We start from the raw sequence: 21597 nt of genomic DNA on the forward strand, positions 1-21597 counted from the left end.
TCCCGTCCCGTCCCGTCCCGTCCCGTCCCGTCCCGCGTGGGGCCGCCGCCGCTCCCGGCGCTGTCCCCGGGGCCGCTCCCGCGCCGCTCCCCCCGGGACGCGGGGCCGAGAGGCTGCCCCGCCCCGCCCCGCCGAGGAGGCGGTGGCAGCCGCCCCCGCCCTCGTGGCCGCGCCGCTCCCCCGCCCCGCCCCGCCCCGCTCCGCCCCGCCGGCCGGCCGGAGGCACGGACGGACGGACGGACGGACTGACTGACGAGGCTGCCGCAGGCTGCGGCTGCCCGGGAGCCGCCGGGTGCGAGGTGAGTGCCGGCGGCCGCGCTCGCCGCCCGTTCGCCGCGGGAGCGGAACCCGCGCGGGCGCTGCCCCCGGGGCACGGCCGCCGCCGCCACTGCCGCCGAGGAGGAGGAGGCGCCGCGGGCTCCCGCCCGCCCGGGCAGCGGGTTTGCGTCGCGAAGGTGCTGCACGAAAGTTCCCCGCTGTCCCTCGCCGGGGTCGCGCTGTCACTCCGGCTCGGGGCTCTCCGCGGCGCGCAGCCCGTGGTGGATGCGGGGCTCGCCCCGCCCGCGGTGCCCCGCGCTCCCCGCACGCTGCGGGAGCACCTGCTCTGGGGCCGGGGTGTGCGGGGACGGCTCGGCACCGGCCAGACCGGCGAGCGGGGGGCGCGGCGCAGGGTCCGCTCCCGGTGCCTCCCGTGGCGCAGGGACCGCTTCGCAGCGGGGCTGAGAAATGTTTGAAGGAGTTTTGTCTCTTCTTTCAGCTGGAAGAAAAGGCATGGGCAGAAGCGGCAGCGCGCACGTGTGATGTAAAGAAAGAGGGACTTTATGATGCTGGCTCGTTACAGCACGGCGGGATACCGGGAAAAGCTGGCAGAATCAACAGGGGTCTTGTTTAGTGATGCACGGAACCTCTTTGGCCTAGAGCCCCATAGCTGTGTTGGAGGTCGAACACTCACCTTGGCTTAAATGGGTCAGCAGTGGGGTTGCAGCTTGCCTGGACTTGTTTTCCAAACTCCAGAAAACAATAATATGTTTAAAAAGGGGGGAAACAATGAAGTATTGTGATGAATAGGAAAAAAATTACTAGGGTATTCTAATAGTTGCAAGTGCAGTGCTTGTAGGGTATTACGTAGACCATGGGTATCCAGTGCTGGAGAACTGTCTGTTTAATGACACCTTTGCATCCATTCTACTATTAAATTCTTGAAGTCTGCACGTGATTGTGGATTATGACTCTTTTAAGAAAGACTTAAGAGATCTTTCAAAGTCTGAGTGTACTCGAGTTTATTACTTGGCAGGGGGCAGCAGCATGAAGCCTGGGAATGAAAATAGGAAGTGAACATTATTCATTTAGTTCTGATATTGTTCTGGGTCATCAACAGTTGTTGGTGTCATCACAGAGTGATCCTAGCTCAGATAGTATCTCATGGGCTGAAAGGTGGTGCTCCTGTTGTGCTAGATACCTAGTTCTTCTGCATGTGTGAACAGTCCTTCTGATACAGAATATGTTCTGAACATATTTTTATTGGGTTTTATCCTTATTTTTATCATGGGCAAGGGTGTTTCTTTAGGAGTGAACCAAACTATCATACTGAAAAATGTTCTCGGCCTGTAATATCTTCATCTTTTGTGTTCAAAATGAAAACAAAAGCCACCGGAAAACTGAACCCTCTCTGGACTGATTCTCGTGGCTAATGAGGTTTATGACAACAGAACTGTGTTCAGAGTTACTACATTGTGGTGTCGTTACCTCTGACGTGAAAGTGCAGTTCGAGATGAGGATGTGCTGTCCTCTGGCCCTGTGGAATGCTCCGTGGCAGAAGTCTAGCTGGGTTTCAAAGAAATAGTCTTGGTTTCTTTATGCCTTCATGAGACAGAAGTGCCTGTTGTGGAGACAGGGAAGGAATAGTTGTAATGTGCTCAACTCTTGAAACAGCCTGACAGCTGTTTCTGCTACGAGATGTTCTTCCCTGGTGGGACGTTCAGAGGCTTGATATGTCATCCTGCTTTGCTGTGCCTCCTGCGGCCTCAATAAAAGGGTATTGGCCTGGTCCTTAAATGCATCTGACCGTAGGTAACGGCATGGTGAGATGGACTAGAGCAGTTTGTTCTCTTTCAGTTCTGCTTTTTTTACCTGTCTGAAGGCTTTGTTGGATGTCATGGTAATGAGATGCAGTTAAAATTTTTCTTTGCTATCCTGGTAGGAACTATGCTTCAGCTTCCACTTTAAAGTAGTTGACTGTTATTTGTAACACTTAAAGAAGTGTATCCTAGCATGGATGTGCGTGCCTGTGAGTTTATCTGTCCATGATATCATTACTAACTTCTCTGATACAGGCAGGACCAAAGTGTTTATCCTGAAACTTCTGCAGTCACCATAGGAAAGTAATGGGCTTTTTTGTAGTAAAGCTCTGAGTAAAATTCCTGTCTTCAGGTGAGTGTTGGCTCCTGCTAGGTGTGGCCTGACTGTATTCCCCTGGGGGAGTCATTTCACACTCTTTGTTTCCCTAGAAAATTTATAGTTCCCAACTGCACTGCTCAGTTCTGTGTGGATGCAAACCATGCTGACTCATATGCTGAACTGTTGCAGCCTTGCTCCATGTAAACACAAGCACACTTCTAAAATATTTAATTTGTAATGTCCTCTGTGGAGAGCTATCCCACAGCTCCTGGCATAATTCCCAGAAGCAGCAGATTCTGGGGTATTGGGAGTTTCAAAGGCCATTGGTGCCCAACGGGATAATCGTCTGAACTAGTTTAGTGGAGTTTATCCTGGCACTGGGACAGTTCAAACTGAACAGGTATTTAATCTTGCTTAAAGCAAGTCTGCTTTGAACAATACTTGGTATGTGTATGAACGATCTAGAGCCTGTTGGGACATGGCTGTCAGATCTACATGGCAGGGAAATCTTCGTTGTGGCAAGTACACTTTGGTGTAGACGTGCCTCCTAACAATTTCTAAAACAACCTTATCTGTGTGCAGTTTAGAGAAAGTCAGGAATGAGCTATTAAAAGATTTGTTTTCTTAGTTTCTTTGTGTAAAATAATAGTGGTGTTTTGTGAAAGACCTGAGTTTATATCCACAAGTAAAGCGCTTGTTAAAAAGAACTTCTCAGAAAGATGAAAACTCACCCTCCCATTCATGCACACACAGAAACCCTCATAGGTCTTTTAATTGAAAATAAACTACAATATATGATGTGGCCACAAAGAAGGGGAGTGAAACCAAAGAAGGATTTTTGTCTGTACCTGCTAAGTACAGCATTGGAATTTTAAGATAGATACCATCTCCTTTAAAGCAATAATTAGTTCAGTGGAGACTGACTGATAAGGAACTAGAGTTCTTTGGCTCTTTTGTGGGTTTTAAAATTTGGGTTTGGTTTTTGGTTATTATTGTGAGCATGGTAGAAAGAGTAATCCGTTATGGTAAGTATGGAGAGTAATTTGGGAAAGGTTCAGTGCAGGTTATGGATTGTCAAGATCAATCACATGTCACTTGTTTGGGTAGGTTGACTGTCAGTGCATTACCTGTAACTGTTAAAAATCATGTTTGTTGAACCATGCTAAGCCTTGCTGATGTCATAACTGATTCCAGCATTGTGCAATGTTTTAAGCCTCCATTTTTACTTTTTTTTAAATTAGTATTTTTGAGAACAAGACTTTAGAGACACTAAAGTAGTGGGATGTGCTCAGAACTGGATAAAACTGGGCAGCAGAACTGGTTTGAAATTCAGGAGAAAAAACTCCTGATGCAGATGGGGCTCTGGAGCTCAGCTGAGGTCCCTCAGGGATACAAGCCGTCACTCCCACTGCCTCAACAGGGCTGCTGCACTTTGCAGCAGCTCCTAGCGAGTGCAGTGTCAGCGCAGCTGCAAGAGCAAATCTGTGCTCTTACCTTTACAGATGGTAGGGTTTGAGGGTAGCATACCTATCACTGCTTTGCAGGAAGAGTGTTTACCATAGTACTATTTTGGTGAAAGAAGCATCTTTTCTGGAAGTGTGACTCAAGGCTCTACTTATTTTGTTTCTTTATTCGTGAGCCCCTGGTGGTCTAGTGGTAAAGGCGCTGCGCTATCACCGCGGAGACCCGGGTTCGATTCCCGGTCAGGGCCACTCCCGGGCAGGTGGGGCTCGTTAGCCCTTAAAGGCAACCCACCTACGTCCTAAGGACCTCGCTGCCACCGTCCAAGCTCGCTTGGCCCCGGCAGATGAACCTTAGGATTAAAGGGTGGGCTCAGTTCCGCGCACACTGTGTCTCACCTAAAAAATCCAATGCGCAGGCTGGAAGGTGGAAAGACCTTCCCCGGATCTTCGCTCGCGAAGACTGGCCATTATTCCATTCATATGGGGAATTTCTTAGATATATGTCTTAATTCACGAAAGAATTTCACTAAAAAGTCTTTATCAGAAACCTGAAATTGAAGTGTACAGATGTGGCATTTTGTTGCTTAGGTGTGCTGAGAGATGTTTGTTGTTGGCAGAGTCCCATTAATTACAAGACAGAGTCTTACAACCCATAGTTCAAAATCCTGCTTTCTGTGATGCCTATTAGTGGTATTTTTCTTTGTAAAAGCGACGGAGGTTAAAAATTGTGTCTGCATCTATTATTGCTATGACAGCTGTCTTTGTCCAGTTTTAACTATCATATTCTGAGTAGCTCTTAACTGGGATTGTAATGTTAATGGCTACATGCAGAGGAGGTAGAAGAGGAGATCTTTCCATGCTGTCTCCTTCTCTCAGTCAAGAACCGTGTCTTTTGAGTTACACTGGTTTTAATCAAGATGCAGTGAGTTGAAACATTTCATTACTAACTCTGTTTTGGTGCCTGGGATAATTAGGAGTGGTATGGTTAAAATATAAAATAGTAGCCAGTTCCTTAGCACTGTTTAATCATGGTTTGTCTTGAGCAAAACAGATGGTACCGCTGATACTGTGCTTCTGAGACTTGAAAACTGGGAAGATGACTTGAAATAAGGTGATGCAATTTTTGTACAAGGTCACTTACAAAATTAAGTTGTCTTCAGATGTTAGTTGTGAAACAAGAGAGTGCTCTTTGCAACATGCTATCAGTTATTGCATAAGCAGCAGCAAATAAGGACTATCCCTCTGTCTAGATGAGAGCACTGGAATGTGTTGTCTTCAGGTGCCAACTTACTTTTATATCAATGTGCAACACTAGCATAAAAAAAGCTATAAAATAGTCCATGTTTATTCAAAATCTCCTTTCCAGCATACTGAACATCTTTCTCCAAAGTGGATAGCTAACTTCTGTGTAGTCAGTGTCTATATGAAGAGTTTGTAAATGGCTATCTTCCTGACGCTGGCTGGAAAATACTGTCACGAGACAAGGGTTTTTATATGTTAGTTCGGCAACCTGTTAGTCTGAGTAATACGTTGTTGGAAACTGTTGGTGGTAAAGTAGCAGCAGTTTGGAAAGCTCTGTGACCCTAATCCAGACTTCTTTTAGGGGGTAATTTGTAATACAGAATCTTGTACAGTTTAGTCCAGTTGGAGGGCCAGCTGTCTATTCTGGAAATCAGACTGCTACCTTTTAAGATGAAAGCCATATTTTGCGAATATGAACTCCTTTGTATCTGCTTGCTGTGCCTTGTCCGAGGGAAGGAGCAGCTGTAGTCCATTCACCAGACCTGCATTTGGCTGTTGCTGCCATTGTGTTGTGTGTAAACATGTACCATTATTTTGGATCATATAGCAGCCTGTTCAAAAGGGTCTTGCATTCCCCAGCTGTTCTGCAACTTTTCCATCTCTGAGCTTGCCAGCTGCTTAATACAGGCAACTGTAGCTGCATTTGTTTCTCTGGTGTTAAGTATTAGTGGAGATAAAATTCTTGTTAAGTGCTAGGTGCTGTGAGTCCCTCTCCTGGTTTTTAAAGACTTAGAAGAAAAGCAGACCATTCTTACTATGTCAAACTTGTTAGATGTTTTCTTCATCACTAGTTGAACAGATTACATGAAAATCTGTATTTCTCATAGATTTGAAACAAATAGGAAATATAATTGTGTTTACATATGTATGTACATCTGCAGCCTGTGGTAGTAACTAATCCAAAAGAACTGGGGTACTAAAAGGTGTCCCTTAAAGCCATGTCGACATCTCCTTTGTTTCCCCACTTCTCTGAACAGTGTTCCATTTAACGAGGCATCCTGTGCTCTCTTGTCAGCCAACCCTTTTGTTTACTGATCTCGAAACTTTTGTTTCACTGGCAGCACTGCTCAGATTGGATGTCAAGGAAAGGACAGGGACTCTGCAATGCCTTGCATCTGCAGTGGCTGCTCAGTCCAGGTGAGGAAACACAGGCTGAAACCTGCCTTAAGGAAAAATCCTTCCAGCCTGCTGTCCCTGCCATGAAAGTGATAGGAAGTGCCTGGAAAATGCTTTGCAGGACTGAACTCCTCTTTCCTGCAGCACTGAATCCATAGCTGTCTGCCTGGAGATATAGAAGTTAAAAGTGAGAGTAAATTCAAGCACCTTTGGAAAAAGGAGAAAATTCTGTTAATGACTAAAGCTTCTGTTTTAACCACTTAACCTTTTCTACATTGTCAGTTTGGAACTTTGGGTGAGGAGGAGCATATCCTTGGTAGCTGCTAGAGATTTTAAAGATAGTGGTAAAGTTTTCAGAGGCTTGAGGTGGTTTCATTAACTAGTTTTCCATACTCCCATAAAAGGGGATAAATCAGGTGTTTGCTTGAAATCATATTTATAATACAGTTTGTAATTCAAGAATGTAAATTTGATTTTTCATGGTTGTGTTATTTATTTCATGATAAAGGAGACTGGTAGGGAATTACTTGGGCATTGTTGCTTTTGATAACAGAAAAGGCTGCTCCAGGGTCCAAGTTGCCCATTGTAACTGGCCTGAGAACCCTATTACTCAGAGAGAAAATTTTCTTTTTTCACCAGGCCTACTCTGTCCTTGCTGGTTGTAGCTTTCATGTTCATTTCATCAACACTACCTAAATTATGCTAGGATGACTCTGGCTTAATAATACAGGGTTGGACTGTAAAAACAAAAGCAAAAACATAAAAAGAAGTCTCTTGATTTTAAGTACATATTTCAGATCTGTTTTTTGTATCTCCAAATAGTTGAGAGTTTGAACTTTTCCATTCTAATGCTACTGACTTAAAAGAAGTTGGAACACTGTCTTTGGCTAGGTGCTTGCACTTGTCTTCTGGAAAATTAATTTTTCAAAGTCAATATTGAAGAACTAAATCAGTATTTGTCTGAGGTCGTAGCAGAAATATAGGCCTATAGTTTGAAGTGATCATATTAGAGACACAGTTATGTTAGCTGAGTAGAGTCACAGATATTTGATTAAAATGTGTAGTTAATACAGAAAATGTAGAAACCAATGTGTGTTCTGAATTTAATAACTGCACAAACAGTTCTTCAGAAAACAAGTAACAGTGGTTCTCATCCAGAACAACAGACTGTCCATGCTTCAAAAACAGAGGAAGACAACTGTATGTGATACTGAGACCATGGAAAGATAAGTGGGGAATAGAGGGGAAACTTCTGTCACAGATAAGGTTAGGGAGAGCATCTTAATTTTTTTTTAAAGTGCTGCTGATTAATTCATAAACCCCTTTGTTGTGAATTTAGGGAATGGACATAGAGGATATTGGGAGAATTGGATTTTGAGAAGTAAGAAAATAAGGAGGCGTTGCGTTGTCCTCAGTTGAACAGAGGAGGAAGATAGTATCTGATTAATAAGCAGTGTTCAATTATTAAAGGCTTTAGGAGAAAGAAATATTTCTTTCACATAGAAGGTGGTGGGAAGTGAAGTGATAAGGCTTTAAATGGCATTAAATTGCTTAAACATGTTTAAAATAATAGAGGGAAAAAGAAGGGGTTACCCTCTCACCCACCTCCAAAAACCGTTCTTAAGGAAGTTGGTGGATGTGTTGGAAAGACATTCAAATAGAGCATTTGAGAAAGCTTTTTCTTAGGTGGCTTTTTTTGGTTTTGTTTTGTTTGATTTGGATTTTTTTTTTAATGAAAGATTCTGCCAATGTTTTTAACTTGGCTTAAATTTGCTCCATCCTCTACAGGGGAAAATATTTATTTTAAGTTTCCTCTGAACTTAAATTGGCTTCCCAGCCAATTTAAAGACATGTCTGTCTATGTAATACCTTCCAACCCCAGGAACGTTGACAACTGTAAGGCTTAGTGGAGGAGTAGACCTTGTTGACTGCACAGGAGAGTAGCATTTCCAGCAGCAGAAAGATTGCTGTTCTGAAAAAGTAACTTGAATTAATCCCTTCTACCTTTGTTTCCTTTTGCTGTTGTTAATGATTTCCTTTGCTCAGCTAGTGGTAAGTGCTGCTGTGCATGCCTCACTTCACTGATTCTTCCACTGCTCTATGAGACTAAAAATTAAAGTGTGTGTTAATTTAAAGACAGAAATAGAGCAGGGGCAGGTAAAGCTGCTTCCTTAAGCCACAAGTTTATGTGTTATGTGGGTTATGATATTTAACTTTGGCACTTTAGTTTGTTTTCCTCTGGGGTGGTCATTGCAGCTCTTAGCTGGTCAGTTTGGGTGCCTGTTATCTCACAGGTTGTGTGGCTCAAGTCTCTGCCCTGTATGTAGCTTATCAGCCATGTGCATGGCTCCCCAGAGCCTACTGACACAAAATTGTCTCTATCACTGGAAAGATTCAAGGGTTTCAAAGAAGGTTACTTATGCAAAAGTTGCAATAATAAACAAAATTGCAAAAAGAAAACAATATATTTACTGAGATCATGTCTGTCAGTGAGGATCTGGCTTAGCTGGACTCTCTTGTTAGAGCTGCCAGGTGTAGCTTCCTGTATTCTGGATGCTTTGCCTTGTTTGTGTGCTGCATGTGAGGCTGTGCTCTCATCTGTAATCAGCATTTAGGTGTTAACTGCTAAAAAGTAGCTGGTTTTTCTTCTTCCACCTTAGTCCACAAAACTGCTTAGCTTAGGTATTCCTACTTAGATCACACTGTTGGCTTTAGGCTTAGAGTACTTTACAGAATCACAGAATATAGCAAGTTGTAAGGGACCCGCAGGGATCATTGAGTCCAACTCCTGGCCCTGCCCAGGCCCTCCCCAACAATCACACCACATGCCTGAGAGTATCATCCAAATGCCTCTTGAACTCTGTCAGGCTTGGTGCTATGACCACTTCCCTGGGGAGCCTGTTCCAGTGCCCAACCACCCTCTGGGTGAAGAATGTCTTTCTGATATCCTACCTAAACCTCCCCTGACACAGCTTCAGGCCATTCCCTCAGGTCCTGTCACTGGTCCCCACATAGAGGATATCAGTGCCTCCTCTTCTCTTCCCCTCACAAGGAAATTGTAGACTGCAATGAGGTCTCCCCTCAGCCTCCTCCAGGCTGAACAGACCAAGTGACCTCAATTGCTTTTCATTCAGCTTTCCCTTGAAGGCCATCACCATCTTTGTTACCCTCCTTTGGATGCTCTCTAATGGCTTTATGTCTTTTTTGTATTGTGGTGCCCAAAACTGCACACAATATTCCAGGTGAGGCCACCCCAGTGCAGAGTAGAGCAAGATAATCCCCTCCTTGGACTGGCTGGTGATGCTTTGCCTGATGCCCCCCAGGACATGGTTGGCCCTCCTGGCTGCCAGGGCACTGCTGACTCATATTCAACTTGCCACAGACCAGGAGCCCCAGGCCCCTTTTCATAGCACTACTCTCCACCATCTCATTCCCCAGTCTGTCTGTACATCCAGGGTTACCCCACCCCAGGTACCGAATCCGGCACTTCCCCCTGTTGAACTTCATATGGTTGGTGATTGCCCAGTCCTCTAATTTGTGGAGGTCTCTCTGCAGGGTGTCCCTGACTTTGAGGGAGTCAACAGCTCCTCCCAGTTTTGTGTCATCTGCAAACTTGCTTAGCATCCCTTTTAGGCAGAGTATTTAGTCATTTGTGGTTTAAAGCATATGCTGTCACAAATATTACTTCAAAGGAGTTTGTGCAGAACTTGACCTTTGCAAAGATCAGAGAGTAAAGACTCGACAGAACACTATAAACACCCTGACCGTGGGATTGCACCAAACCTCTTCTGAACGCTCTGTCTGTCCTCTTCCTTCCTGTTATATTGCAGAGTGCTAATAGTTGACAGACAAAGGATTTGTTTCTCCTGAAATACACTCTTTTGTCTTGTCTCCATAATATTTGGTGCATGCCTGACTTGACAACTTGCATGCAAATGCCTCTTTTTGTATTGTTTTTGTGGGTTGGCAACAATGCTGTTCTGGCTTCCTACTGCAAGCAAAAACCTGGTGTATGGAACCAAGTTGTTTATAGGGATTCCTGATACGGAATGCAAGTTTAACTCTTTTAGCTTGAAATTAAATTACATTGATTAAAATGAACTTTGAATTGAAGTGTCGCTGAACCTAGCTAAACAACTTGCTAGAACTTATATTAATAAAAGCAAACTCTAGCATAGCTAACTACTGCTAGAGATGCATTTGTGTTCTTAAAATTTGTGGTTTAAGAGGGGAATGCTCAGCTTGTGCTTCTGTAGTAAACTTCATGTCTGAAATGCACTGTGTGCTGTACCCTACTGGGATAGTACAGCCACAGACAACTCTGAAGGGATTTGTGTGGGCAGTGAGATGGCAGATGAAACATTCCAGGTGAGATATAAATTTCCATGCCCTGGTTTGGGAATCTAATCTGCAGTACAGTACAGATATAGGGAGCTGCAAAAAAGAAGTTACCAGTGATTTTGTTTCATCTGACCTACTATTAGAGTACCTACTAGCATTTCAAAAGAAATATTTAAAGCAGTATTTGGTTGGACGTGCTCTTTCTAGACTCCCAGGAGGTGCTTGCCAGCAAGGAGCTGCTGAAATCAAAAGCAAAACTCCAAAAGGCCCATGTATAAGTGTGAAGTAATGAAGCCGAGAACCAGAGTGGTTTTTTGCTGAAGTTCAGCTGAGGGATGTTTCCAAGTGCAATAAAGAGAGGGAACACCTTAATTACTGTCTTCAAAAATTATAATGACTTGTGAGATTCCTAGAGTAACGTGCAAATATACTTTCATGATGCAATAGCAGACGGTGTTCTTCCAATAAAACAAATGTTACTTCATTAAGTGTTTCTTATGCAAAGGCCAATATGGGAACTTATAATCATTTCAGTCACCTCTGAAACAAAGCAAGCAATCTTGGTGTTACAGAGGTTAGTTTCTTAAGGAAGCCCTGAAAAAAAACTTTTTCCATGAACACGTTGGTATGAATTGGCATTCTTCCTTGCACAGGAAACCACAAATTCTTATTGTGGAAAACTTCTAACTCTTGTAAAACAGTCATTAGTTTTGTGTATTAAATGTTCAGAATGTTCTAGTGTTTTTTGGTGTGGCCTCTGGAGAGCTGCTCTAAGAAATGCTACTCTTTTGATAAACAGAAGATCACTTGCTCGAATGTTTCCAGTCACTTCTATTCACTGTGCATGCTACTGGGACTTGGATGCTTGTCAAATGCCTACAAGCCTAAGACCATCTTTACTGCTCAATTATTTTTACCCCCTTAAGTCTCTGACAGTTGCAGCAACTGAACATGATCCTTGTGTTAAATACAGCAATGTGTTCGATGAGTCGCTTTGTTGGGGGTTCTGAAACTGATGCACTTGAAATTGCCTTTGCTGGTGGCAATGTCTCAGTGCACACACACACACACATATGCATACATGTGCTTGTGTGAACTCCTTGGCAACACTTGTGGGAATGTCAACATGATCACATACTACTATGTGTAGTATGGGATATGTGTACTACAGGCTGGGAACTTTAGGTTCAGGTGACTTGAAAAATTACTTATATGATTTCACTGAAACTGTGCTGAGCATCTTTCTTTGTTAGTCTCTTTCTGTATGACCTGGTCTTCTCAACCTCTTTTTTTTTTTTTTTCTTTTCTTTTTCCTTCCTTTTTTTTTTTTTTTAAGTCCCTATTCTGGATTTGGTATGCAAGCCATGATCAGTTTTTCAGACTTCACATGAAGTAAAACTCTTTTTAACTGAGAACTGTGTCCTTAATTTTTGTTCCTTTCAAATACACTATCAAGAGTAGAACTCAAATTACACAACACTTTCTTTTTTTTTTTTTTTTTAATGAAAGAAGAAGGAACAATGAGTGGGGATGTAGCAAATCACCTAAGGTAGCAGTGATAAAAGTGATTTTTTTTTGTTTGTTTTTCCTTTGCTGTGCAGGCTACTTGTTTGAAACATTTGTCATATCATCTTGGTTAATGTTTTATACTTTTTACTATTTTGGAGTGATAGCTGGGTTCTCAAGTACTGGAACATTACTGCTGCTATTTAAGGCAGGACATCTGTCATGATGTGTCTAGAGTCTGATTTCCCCAAGCCTGAACAATTCTTGCCTTTATATTCTACCTATGTAGCCGTTGCTCTTTCTACAACCTAAAAGTAACAAAGAGGTTAAACAACTCATTGAGAGTCTAATTTCTGAGAGCAGCAACTTGCCAGTAGCTATTTCTTGTGTCATCTGGACAATGCTTTGGCAGAGTTTGAAGAATTTGCTAAACAAGGCCAAATTAACTTTCTTCTCTGGTCAGGCATAACTTTCTGTACTGGAAGGCTGTGCACAAAATAAATTCATGCTTCTGACAAACAGTCTCATGCTGCACACACCAAGACTTCTGGGATCCAGCCCCAGCAGCATCCTCCTGGTGTGCTACCCTTGGCTTGCTCCCTTGATTCTGGAAATCATGGCTTGCATATCGGCTTCCTTGGGCTTTGGGACTTTCCCCTTGCAGTAGCCTCAGTGTTGGCTGTCCTCTCAGTTATGGTTTATGTCCCAACAGCTGTTCAGTTTGCAGACTTTTATTGTAAATGCTATTTACACTATTATTGAACATTCTGTGCACAGGCTAGTGAGGTTACTCTGTGAAGCCTCAGAACTCACCCCAGGAAAGGGAAGGCTTTGCAGGGTAATCTAAAGAAATTATTCCCTTTCTCCCACTGAAACCCTACTCTGAAAACTTGGTTTTAGAGGCCATCTTAATGAGCTTTGAAATATGACAACCTTTTTGTGTCTGTGGCTTTGCAATAATGCCATTTTGGGGATGAAATTTTATGACTGTTACCAGCTCTCTACTCCTCCCATTTCCCTCTTTTCCTGCTCCCAGCTGTATGCATGTGCTGATTATTCTGGGGTGGCTCTAGTCCACTCCTTCAACTTGGTAAGCTGCTTTATCTCAGGTTTTGGTTGCTGGGTCAGCATATCAGTGTCAACTGTTAGTGAACCAAGGAAGGTCTCAGAGCTGCAGTGTGTGTGGGAGCTGGTGCAGTGGGAAGAGTGCTCTCCACGGTTCATTTTGCGTAACGTGGATCCATTTATAATAAAAGTTTTCAAATGGTACACTGAAGTAGTGCTTTTTTGAAGCTTAAAATGCTGGAATAGAATTTTTTTTTCTTTTTATTTGCAGCTCCTATTCAACACTGTGTTTTTACAAGTTTTTTGTTTAAAGGAAACTACACTTCCCAGGAAAGGTCACAGCTGGGAAAGGCCTAAAACAATTGCTGTTGCATAGTGTTGTTTGGCTCTGTTGGATTGTAACTGTGTATGACTGTTATTAATCTAAAATTGCAGATGCTTTACTTGTTCATCAGATTGTAAAAATGCTATGAGAGCATCCAGCATCTTTTAAAGACAGCATGAGTTGCTGCATTTTGGAGTTAGAATAGTCATGGTGCCAGCATGTCTCTTCTGTACTGGTGTAGTAAATTAAAGAGAAGGGGGAAGAAATGCTAGGGAGTAAGATGATTTGAAATAACTGTACATGGGTCAATGCAAACAACATAGAAACTTTTGGGAAGCTTTGTTAAGCTTTGTTAAACTTGAGCTGAGTACTTAAAAGTTTACTAGAGAGTAATACATGCTATTGAACCTGATAGCTTTGGCTTGTGATCATCAGTGAATGCTTTTTCACCTAGTTTTTCAACTTTGGGATTTACTTTGGCACAAGGAAGATAAGTTTCTTATTTGAGAATACAAGTATCTGCTTGGAAACTTTCCCAGCAATGATCTGACTCCCAGCCTTTTCTGTAACTGCTCAGTAGTGCCACCAATGCATGTTTGCCCACAAAGGAGTTAGGACAACCTGCATAAACCCCAGAATTTTTTAATGTCTCAAAACCACTTTAATACAGGGTAAAAGCTGGTCAGTTACAAGGATTGGCTTGAAACAAAGTGTCTTCCAAAGAATTTCCAGTTAAGTTTAACAAAACTATTGCTTCTGCCTGCTGACTTTGTGGCATTCCAGGTGCAGCTTGGTAACCTCACTTCCCTGCACACCTACCTCACAGTACAGGAGTCTTGTGCCCAAAGACATGACCTCTCAGACCAAGATCTTCAGATTATTGCTGGAGTTCATTTAGAAAGGACACTTGGCTCTACTGGCTGCAGCAGGTGTTGAATTGCCCCAGTGTTTTAGAGCAGGCTGTGCTGTACTATCAGTATATTCTCCAGGCTAATTCATATATACCTGTTTGACCAAAACAAAAAAAGGCCCTATTTTCTTTTACATCTTAACAAAAATTTTGCTCCTTATAAAGCATTGAATTGAAGTATTTGTGTTAAAGGAAATAAAACCCCAACAACAAACCACCAAAACCAAACTATTTGATTTCTCACTTCATTCTGGCAGTAGATGCACATCCTGTGTGCTAAGGGGAGACTCATGGCTATGGAAGCTCCAGATGTGAGAGGGTGTTCTGCATTACAGGTAGATGAAATACGTTTTGGAGCCATCTGGCAATGAGCAGAGTGAAGTGCTTGACTTGAACTTCACTTGTGTAAATTAACCTCTTCACATGTTTCCTTCTGAAGAATGTCCTGAAAAGATTCTCAGTAGACTTTTTTTTTTTTTTTAAGCTATTGTCAGGTGATCTTATTGTCCAAAATACTGCATAATTCAGATCTGAGATTTAGATTCAAAGTTAATATCTCCAGAGCAAAGTCCATGTTGTTCAGAGATTTTCCTGTGTTAATTGTTAACAGGTACCCTCACTGTAGGGTTTGTTAGCTGAGTACTGATTACTACGCTCTGTTGTTTTAAGTGCTATTTTTGGTGTCTCACAGCACCAACATATTTAACTTAATAGATGTGACATGAAGGACCCTTATCCTGAAATGTGCTGCCGAAACTTAGTTGGGACTATTCAGATTATGCTCAAAAATACTACTTTATATTTTTTTCAGTGTTAATTGCACCATCTATTTGATTAATTCTATTTAAGTAATATACCTACTTTGAGCACAAGAATCTGATATTATTTGGTTGTTCATGGCAACCTGAGTATTGTGTTTTATGTTTTGGGTTTTTGTTTTGTTTTGTTTTTTAATTCCTCTTAATAACTTCTGTATTGAGTGCTGTTGTTTAGAACAAGCATTTATTTGTGTGTGCACCTGATTCATAAGAATCATGCTTATGTTCCAGTTGTCTTGGGCATCGAAAGTCTTGCTTCATCTTGTCTACTACCTTTGCCTTGTTTCTGTTTCTTTCTTGCACAGAACTATCAATTTCCAAGACCTTGGGGAAGGGTTTTTGACTACAGCTCTCACTGTCATGTATAGGTAAGTCTTCAGTCTTGTTCCATAATTGCTCAGTGAAGAGAGCTGTCTCAGATGTTGTTGAGGAAGCTTGAAATGCTTTGAGGTGTTGCAGATCAGAAGATGATTATAGTTCTGTAAGAGTTCCTTTGTTCTCCAGAGTAACATAATGTCGTCAGTAACAGAGCATTTTTGCAAGTTCACACAGGTGAATGGAAGTGTGATGGGCTACGTGAATCCAATATGTCCCTCATTACATTGTTTTGCTTGAAAAATATGATTTTTTTTAAACTTTGGGAATACTTACATCTATTAAAATTATTTTAATTGAAATTAATTTCATTAATAAGAAAGTTGTTTTCTGCCATGCTGTCACAAGATGCTGAAACCTAAACAGAGGGAATGTGTTAAGAGAGACATTGTTAAGAGATGATCTGAATGGGACACTGCACGACCTATTGGTTAACGATGGTGCAGCATTAGTCATGTCTTTCTGCCTTGTCTGAGGAAAATAAATGTTCAGAATTTCTTCCATTTCTGAATCTGTCCTTTCTAGTGACTGTAGTTAGCTGTGACTGTTATCTTTGGTAGGATATTCAATTGTTTCTGTTTTGTATTTCATAGTCTTGTTTCTGTCATCAGTCGGTTCTTTGGGAAGTTTCTTCAGTATTTTTGTGGTGTGTTCCTCATTAACTTTCTCCAAGGACTTCATTGCTAGACAGTCAGGCCACATCCAGTTGATCCAAATAGTCCCAACAGCTGAGATAACTTGTTTTCTGTTGGAGTTGGATGATGTGCTTGTGCATTTTAGGATGATGCATAATAACCTGACCAGGAGAAGATGCCTGTGGAAAAAAGAGGAGGAAAATAGGATTCCTAGTTAGGTGACCACTTGCTAGGTTTAGGGAAAGGGCTGCTGGAAAGCAGGTATGTTTTAAGGGGCTGCTTTTTTATTATGGGTCTGCACAGCTTTAATTCTCATTTAGCACTTCAACTTTTGTCTGACCTCCACCAAATCTTTTCCTTTAGCCATATTTTCAGAATCTTTCTTTTCAGGCAAGGAAAAAAAAATCATGCATATCTTTTATGCTGTTTTTTGGTTTCTGCACTACTCAATAATTTTGCCAGAGTGGGGAAGTGGTGTGAGGTTGGAAGGAAGGCATTAGTTATGTGAATGCTATTGTCTCAAGAAACTTTGTCTCTGCAGATAAAGGCCTAATGAGGGAAAAAAAAAAAGTCTTTTGCAGACTAATTTGAAATACTTGATGTTCAAAACTGAATAATTATTGTATGTAGAACTGTCTTTTTAAAGATTTTTTTTTCTTAATTATTGAACTGCAGAAATGGACACTTATCCGTTTCACCAGTGCTGGCAAGTTCAAAACTGTAAGTGCTGTTTGTGATGGACTGCTATTTCAGTGGTGACACTGCTCTCAACTTTGTCTCTTTCTGTCCTTGAACGCAGCAAGTCTGTTCCTCTTTGGTCCTGTAGCAAACAATTGAGATCTCTCCAATTCTTGGCATCTAAGAACTTCAGCGTCTTTAAAGCAGTGAATACATTATGGTTTTGGACTGACTAATTTAAATGGAAGTTTCTCACTTAAAATGGGCTCCAGATCTTGTTTGTAAACATCCTAGAGGTTAATAGATGCATCTGATTTTCAGTATTTCTCATATATTTAAGGAAGACAGTAAAGTATCAAAACTGATGAAAGCAAGTGAAAGCTGATTTGTTTTGGAGAAAGGGAATGAGTCTCTAGACCTTAATGCTTGATAGTAACACTGAAACTTACATACTTTGAATGCCGTATCTTGAGTTATAGTAAGGAGATAAAATGAGTCAGAGAAGTGAGAGATTCCAAGCAAATCAAATAAAATTTACATTGTGATAATAAATTCTTGAATGTATGGAGTTTTTTGAAGAGGGGGTCGAAAACTGTAATCTGCTGCATAATCAAATGTGTCTTTCGTAGGAAAATACGTGTTACTCTTATGAAAGTAGAACGTGCAAATGGCTCTGAGTCTGAAGAAATATTTCAAAAATTCATTTTGAGAACTTGGAAGACAATCTAATAAGCATGTGTGGAAATCTACTTCATACTGCTATTAGGTTGGCAGAAGACATTGATTTATATACTGATAAAATATCTCTTTCGTAAGTGTTGCTACTCAGCAAGACTAAGAGCATTATAATTTGGTTTTGCAGCCCTTTCAGAAGATGTCCTACATAACTGATGCCTCTGCCAAAGGAGTTGAGAGATGCTGCAATGGAACCACCTCTGATGTCTCATTTTAGTTGTAAAGGAGCCTATTAAATAACAAAACTTTTAAATCTAAGATTATATTTTATTTTATCTAAGATTGGCATTTATTTAATTACAGGTGTGCTTTGTTTCCAGGCGGCTCATGAGAAAATTTTGAAAGTTGAAAACATTCTTGGTCAGATAAACAGTTGAGCAGGTGATTGACTGCAGGTCTCATTTGATACAGGTGTTTGCCTGTGTTAGGATATGAGGTCAAGATGGACTACTGTGACTTAAATTAGTGGCAGCTGCTTAGCAGATATAAAAGCAATCTTCTCTTTGCCAGGTTTATCTTAGTCAACGTTGCTGAAGTTATTATTTGAATATACAGTCACTGAAACCTGTATACAGGGATCTGGGTGGAACTTAGTCTGTTTATCACTGGAATACCCATAGTCATGCTGCCTAGAACATGTGGCAATTGCAGCACTTTTTGTAACTTGAATTTGGGGGATGAGCTAGTTCATGCAGCTAGTACTTAGCTTTTATTTTAGTATATCTACTTGATATGTAGAAGGAATTCAAGCTTCAGATTAAGGAGTGAGTGGGCCTAAGAGAGCTCAAGCAATGTGATTTGCCCTCTGAACTCGTGACTGAAGCTCTAACTGTAGTCCATATTTCAGGGCACTCTGTCAGAAGAGATTCCCACCTCAGTTACTTGCACACTGGCCCATTTCAAAAGTAGCTCTTAGCAGTAGACATGCACAGTCCAGATTTCTACCCAAGATCTGGCTGAGCACAGCTGTGCAAGTGCAGGTTAGAAGTCACTCAGATAAAATAAACCCAGAACACTTGGGCTTGCCAGTTGGCTGATATATGAAGTGGGTGTTTTTACAGCACACTCTCTAAACTGCAAGGAAGAGATTGAAAACAATACTTGATTCCTAGATTTGCTGCAAACCCTGAAGTGTTAATCTGTTTGTTTGTATTGTGCTGAGAGGGTTGGTTGTTTGGAGTTGTTTTGTTTTGTTTTCGTTTGTGTCCTCCCCCGTCCTCCCCCCCCCTCCTTTTTTAGCCTTAAGTAGGGAAATTCACCTGAACTTAGATGAATTTCAGTGATGATGCAAATAGTTACTTTCTGCATTCATTGATATTCTTGTCCTTTTGCATTCAGCATATAGTGGCTTACCTGGCTGAGAGGGAATTGCTTTTCTACACTGTGTCTAGCTCTTTGGTGGCTTATTAGGAGCCTTAAAAAACACCTCACTCCGTAAGTGAAACACGGTAGTCCAAAGCTCATTAAAAAAAGAAATAAAATGTACCTTTGTGTTTTAGCCCTTCATGTATGTTTCAGAAAATTCACTTGCCTGCTGCTGGCTGAAGGGCAAACATCTGCCCTGAGCAGGTAGGTTAGGAATTTCCATGGAGCTGGGGAAAAGCGAGAGGGCACCCCTTTGTGCAGGGCAGGACCGAGGTGGTGTCCCTGCACTGCAGCTTCTCAAGCATGTGAAGCAGGGAGGTCTGTGCCTGTTGAGGTGTCTTCCCAGCCATGTGGCAGAGGAGAGGAGTGCTGGGTGAGCTTGCCAGCAACGATAAGGCCTCCAGGTGGGGATCACAGTAAGCATGCTGTGAGAATCCCAGCCCTCCTTTCCCAGGAGTTACATGTGGCAAAGATGCTTTTCTGTTGCTTGTTCAGTTGGAAGCTTCTTGCTGCTAGCAGCTAAATGATATGCAAAGCAATCAAACCATGGCTCTTCCAGCATTCCTGGTGTTCTGGCTCATGGTACTTGCTTGTGTTTTCAAAACTGAATTTGTCAGCATAGACACTACTTCACTCTGACAATGTAAATTCTTATCACAAGTGCTTCTTGTATTGTAATAAACATGCATAACTTTCCTCTACAAGATCTGCACATCACGCTTGCTTTTCCCCCTCACTGTTCATTCAAGAGCAAAGATATCTTCTGACTAGATTTATGCAAAACTGGCAGTGTGGTAATGACGTTGCTTCCAGTAAATTCAGACTCTTGCATTTTACATACAGTATTCATGGCTATATTACTGACTAACAGGACTGCTGTTGGCTACAGTGAAGTACACCACAAAATTGTTCTGATCTTGAGCTTAAGCTATAATTTGAGACAGTTACCTTAAACCAAAAGAGCCTAAGTCCATAAATAAACTATTAAGCAACATAAACTTTTTAATGGCAGAGACAGTTAGCAAGGAACTATACAAAGCCCACAGGCCTAGATAATCTCTCCCATAATTATGTAGTCCACTAAGTGAGTATAATTTCCAGAGCTTTGCTCATGAATAAGACTGGATTGTTTGTGATGTGATTTCATAAAGCAAACAAGGAGACTAAAGGCTCCAGAGGCTGCTTAAGGTTTTGCAGATGGGTAAGTGCTACTACTTAATTGTTTAAAGTGTGTGTGAGGAGATACATGGCAGTTGTACAAAGTATGCCTTAAGAAATAAACTTATTGTTAGATATGTGCTGAATTTCTTTACTAATATAGCTGTGTTTCCAACAGGTCACTTTAATAATCTGTTCAAAATAGCTTTTAAATATTCAGTGAGGTTTTTGCTACTTATTCTGCTAGATAATGTATGTTGCTAAATATTTTCTCTCTGCTCTATTCTAACTGTGGTAATAAAGTGAACATTGCTGTGATCTTTCTGGTACTGGTACTATTAACACTATTAACCTGTTCTGATCCCATACATCCTATCTAATTCTCCCACCTAAGACAGCTGGGCCAACAGAAGTACTAGGAAGAATACAAGAGTTGCACGAGTCTAGGAAAAAAATGCTCTCCAGAACGTGGGTGTTGGAGGAGAGAGCTGAGGTGTTCAGCCATGGAGCTGATGGACTTCATAATGGATTGCCTTGTCTGGCCTTTGAAGTAGCCAGCCCCAAAGCAACAGTAGAGATACAGCCAGCACTCTTGAGATCACAGGAAGCTATAATATCCCTTTGGGATGCTTTAAGAATGTACTGGTATCTTGCCTTTTTGTTTGTTTGGTTTGTTTTGTTATTGTTGTTTGATTTTTTCTGGTTTTTATGGCTAGCTGTTGTCTAACTGAGATAAAGCATCATGTAGACTTCTGATACAAGGATCTGTACTTGTTCAGATAAATCTGCTGTGTGGTGCCCCACACCTAGATACAGAAAGAATCGCAGAAGCAGCAGCAAATGGTGATCTTGTTGAGCCTGCAGACTTGCAGAAGGGAAGGCCCCTTCTGTGCCTGTTCCCTGTTACCTCCCTTGTACTGGAGCTTCCTGCAAAACAGAGACCTGTCCTGAAGTCTCCTGTATCAGCATGGATCCCTCTGTAAGCTTTATTTTACTTCATTACAGTCTCTGACTCAAAGTCCCTAGGGAACTTAGAAATTTGGGTGGTGGAAGCTGAAGACTTACCCAAAATGGGTATTCTGTGGAAAAAAATTCCCTTCCATAGGCACATAATCTAAAAAATTGCTCCAGTGACTTAACATGAATCTTAGTGCTTTTTTAACCTTTAGTTATTTATCCTCACCAGACTGCTGTGAAATTAGAGTTCCCTTTATCTTGAATGATGGACTGGGAGCTGGGTTATGGGGGCTGGCTACCATGTTCTCACCCACATGTACCAGCTTCCCCCTTTGCACCCCTCTGCTCTTCTAACCCTGCACTGACTCAACTGTGTTTAATATGTAAGAGAGCAATTGAATTATTTTTATGGTTGCTGGTCTGAAATGAGTCAGTGCAGGGTCAAACATGT

The 21597-nt window shown here is 41.7% G+C and overlaps 1 protein-coding gene across 2 annotated transcripts in view; it reads left to right on the plus strand.

Annotated features, from left to right (window-relative positions):
• Nucleotides 1-218: 218 nt before the first annotated feature.
• SVIL (supervillin) overlaps nt 219-21597 on the plus strand; it is a 139141-nt gene continuing 117762 nt past the window's right edge. Inside the window, exon 1 of one of the 2 annotated variants that reach the window (XM_050310332.1) lies at nt 219-299. The gene's annotated coding sequence lies outside the window, so the exon portion shown is untranslated. Of the gene's footprint in view, nt 300-327; nt 456-21597 lie in introns of those variants that run through there. The other variant, XM_050310342.1, reaches the window with a different exon arrangement.

Source organism: Myiozetetes cayanensis, unplaced genomic scaffold (genome assembly GCF_022539395.1).
Source record: "Myiozetetes cayanensis isolate MyiCay16 unplaced genomic scaffold, myiCay2020 scf1, whole genome shotgun sequence".
Classification (NCBI taxonomy): Eukaryota; Metazoa; Chordata; class Aves; order Passeriformes; family Tyrannidae; genus Myiozetetes; species Myiozetetes cayanensis.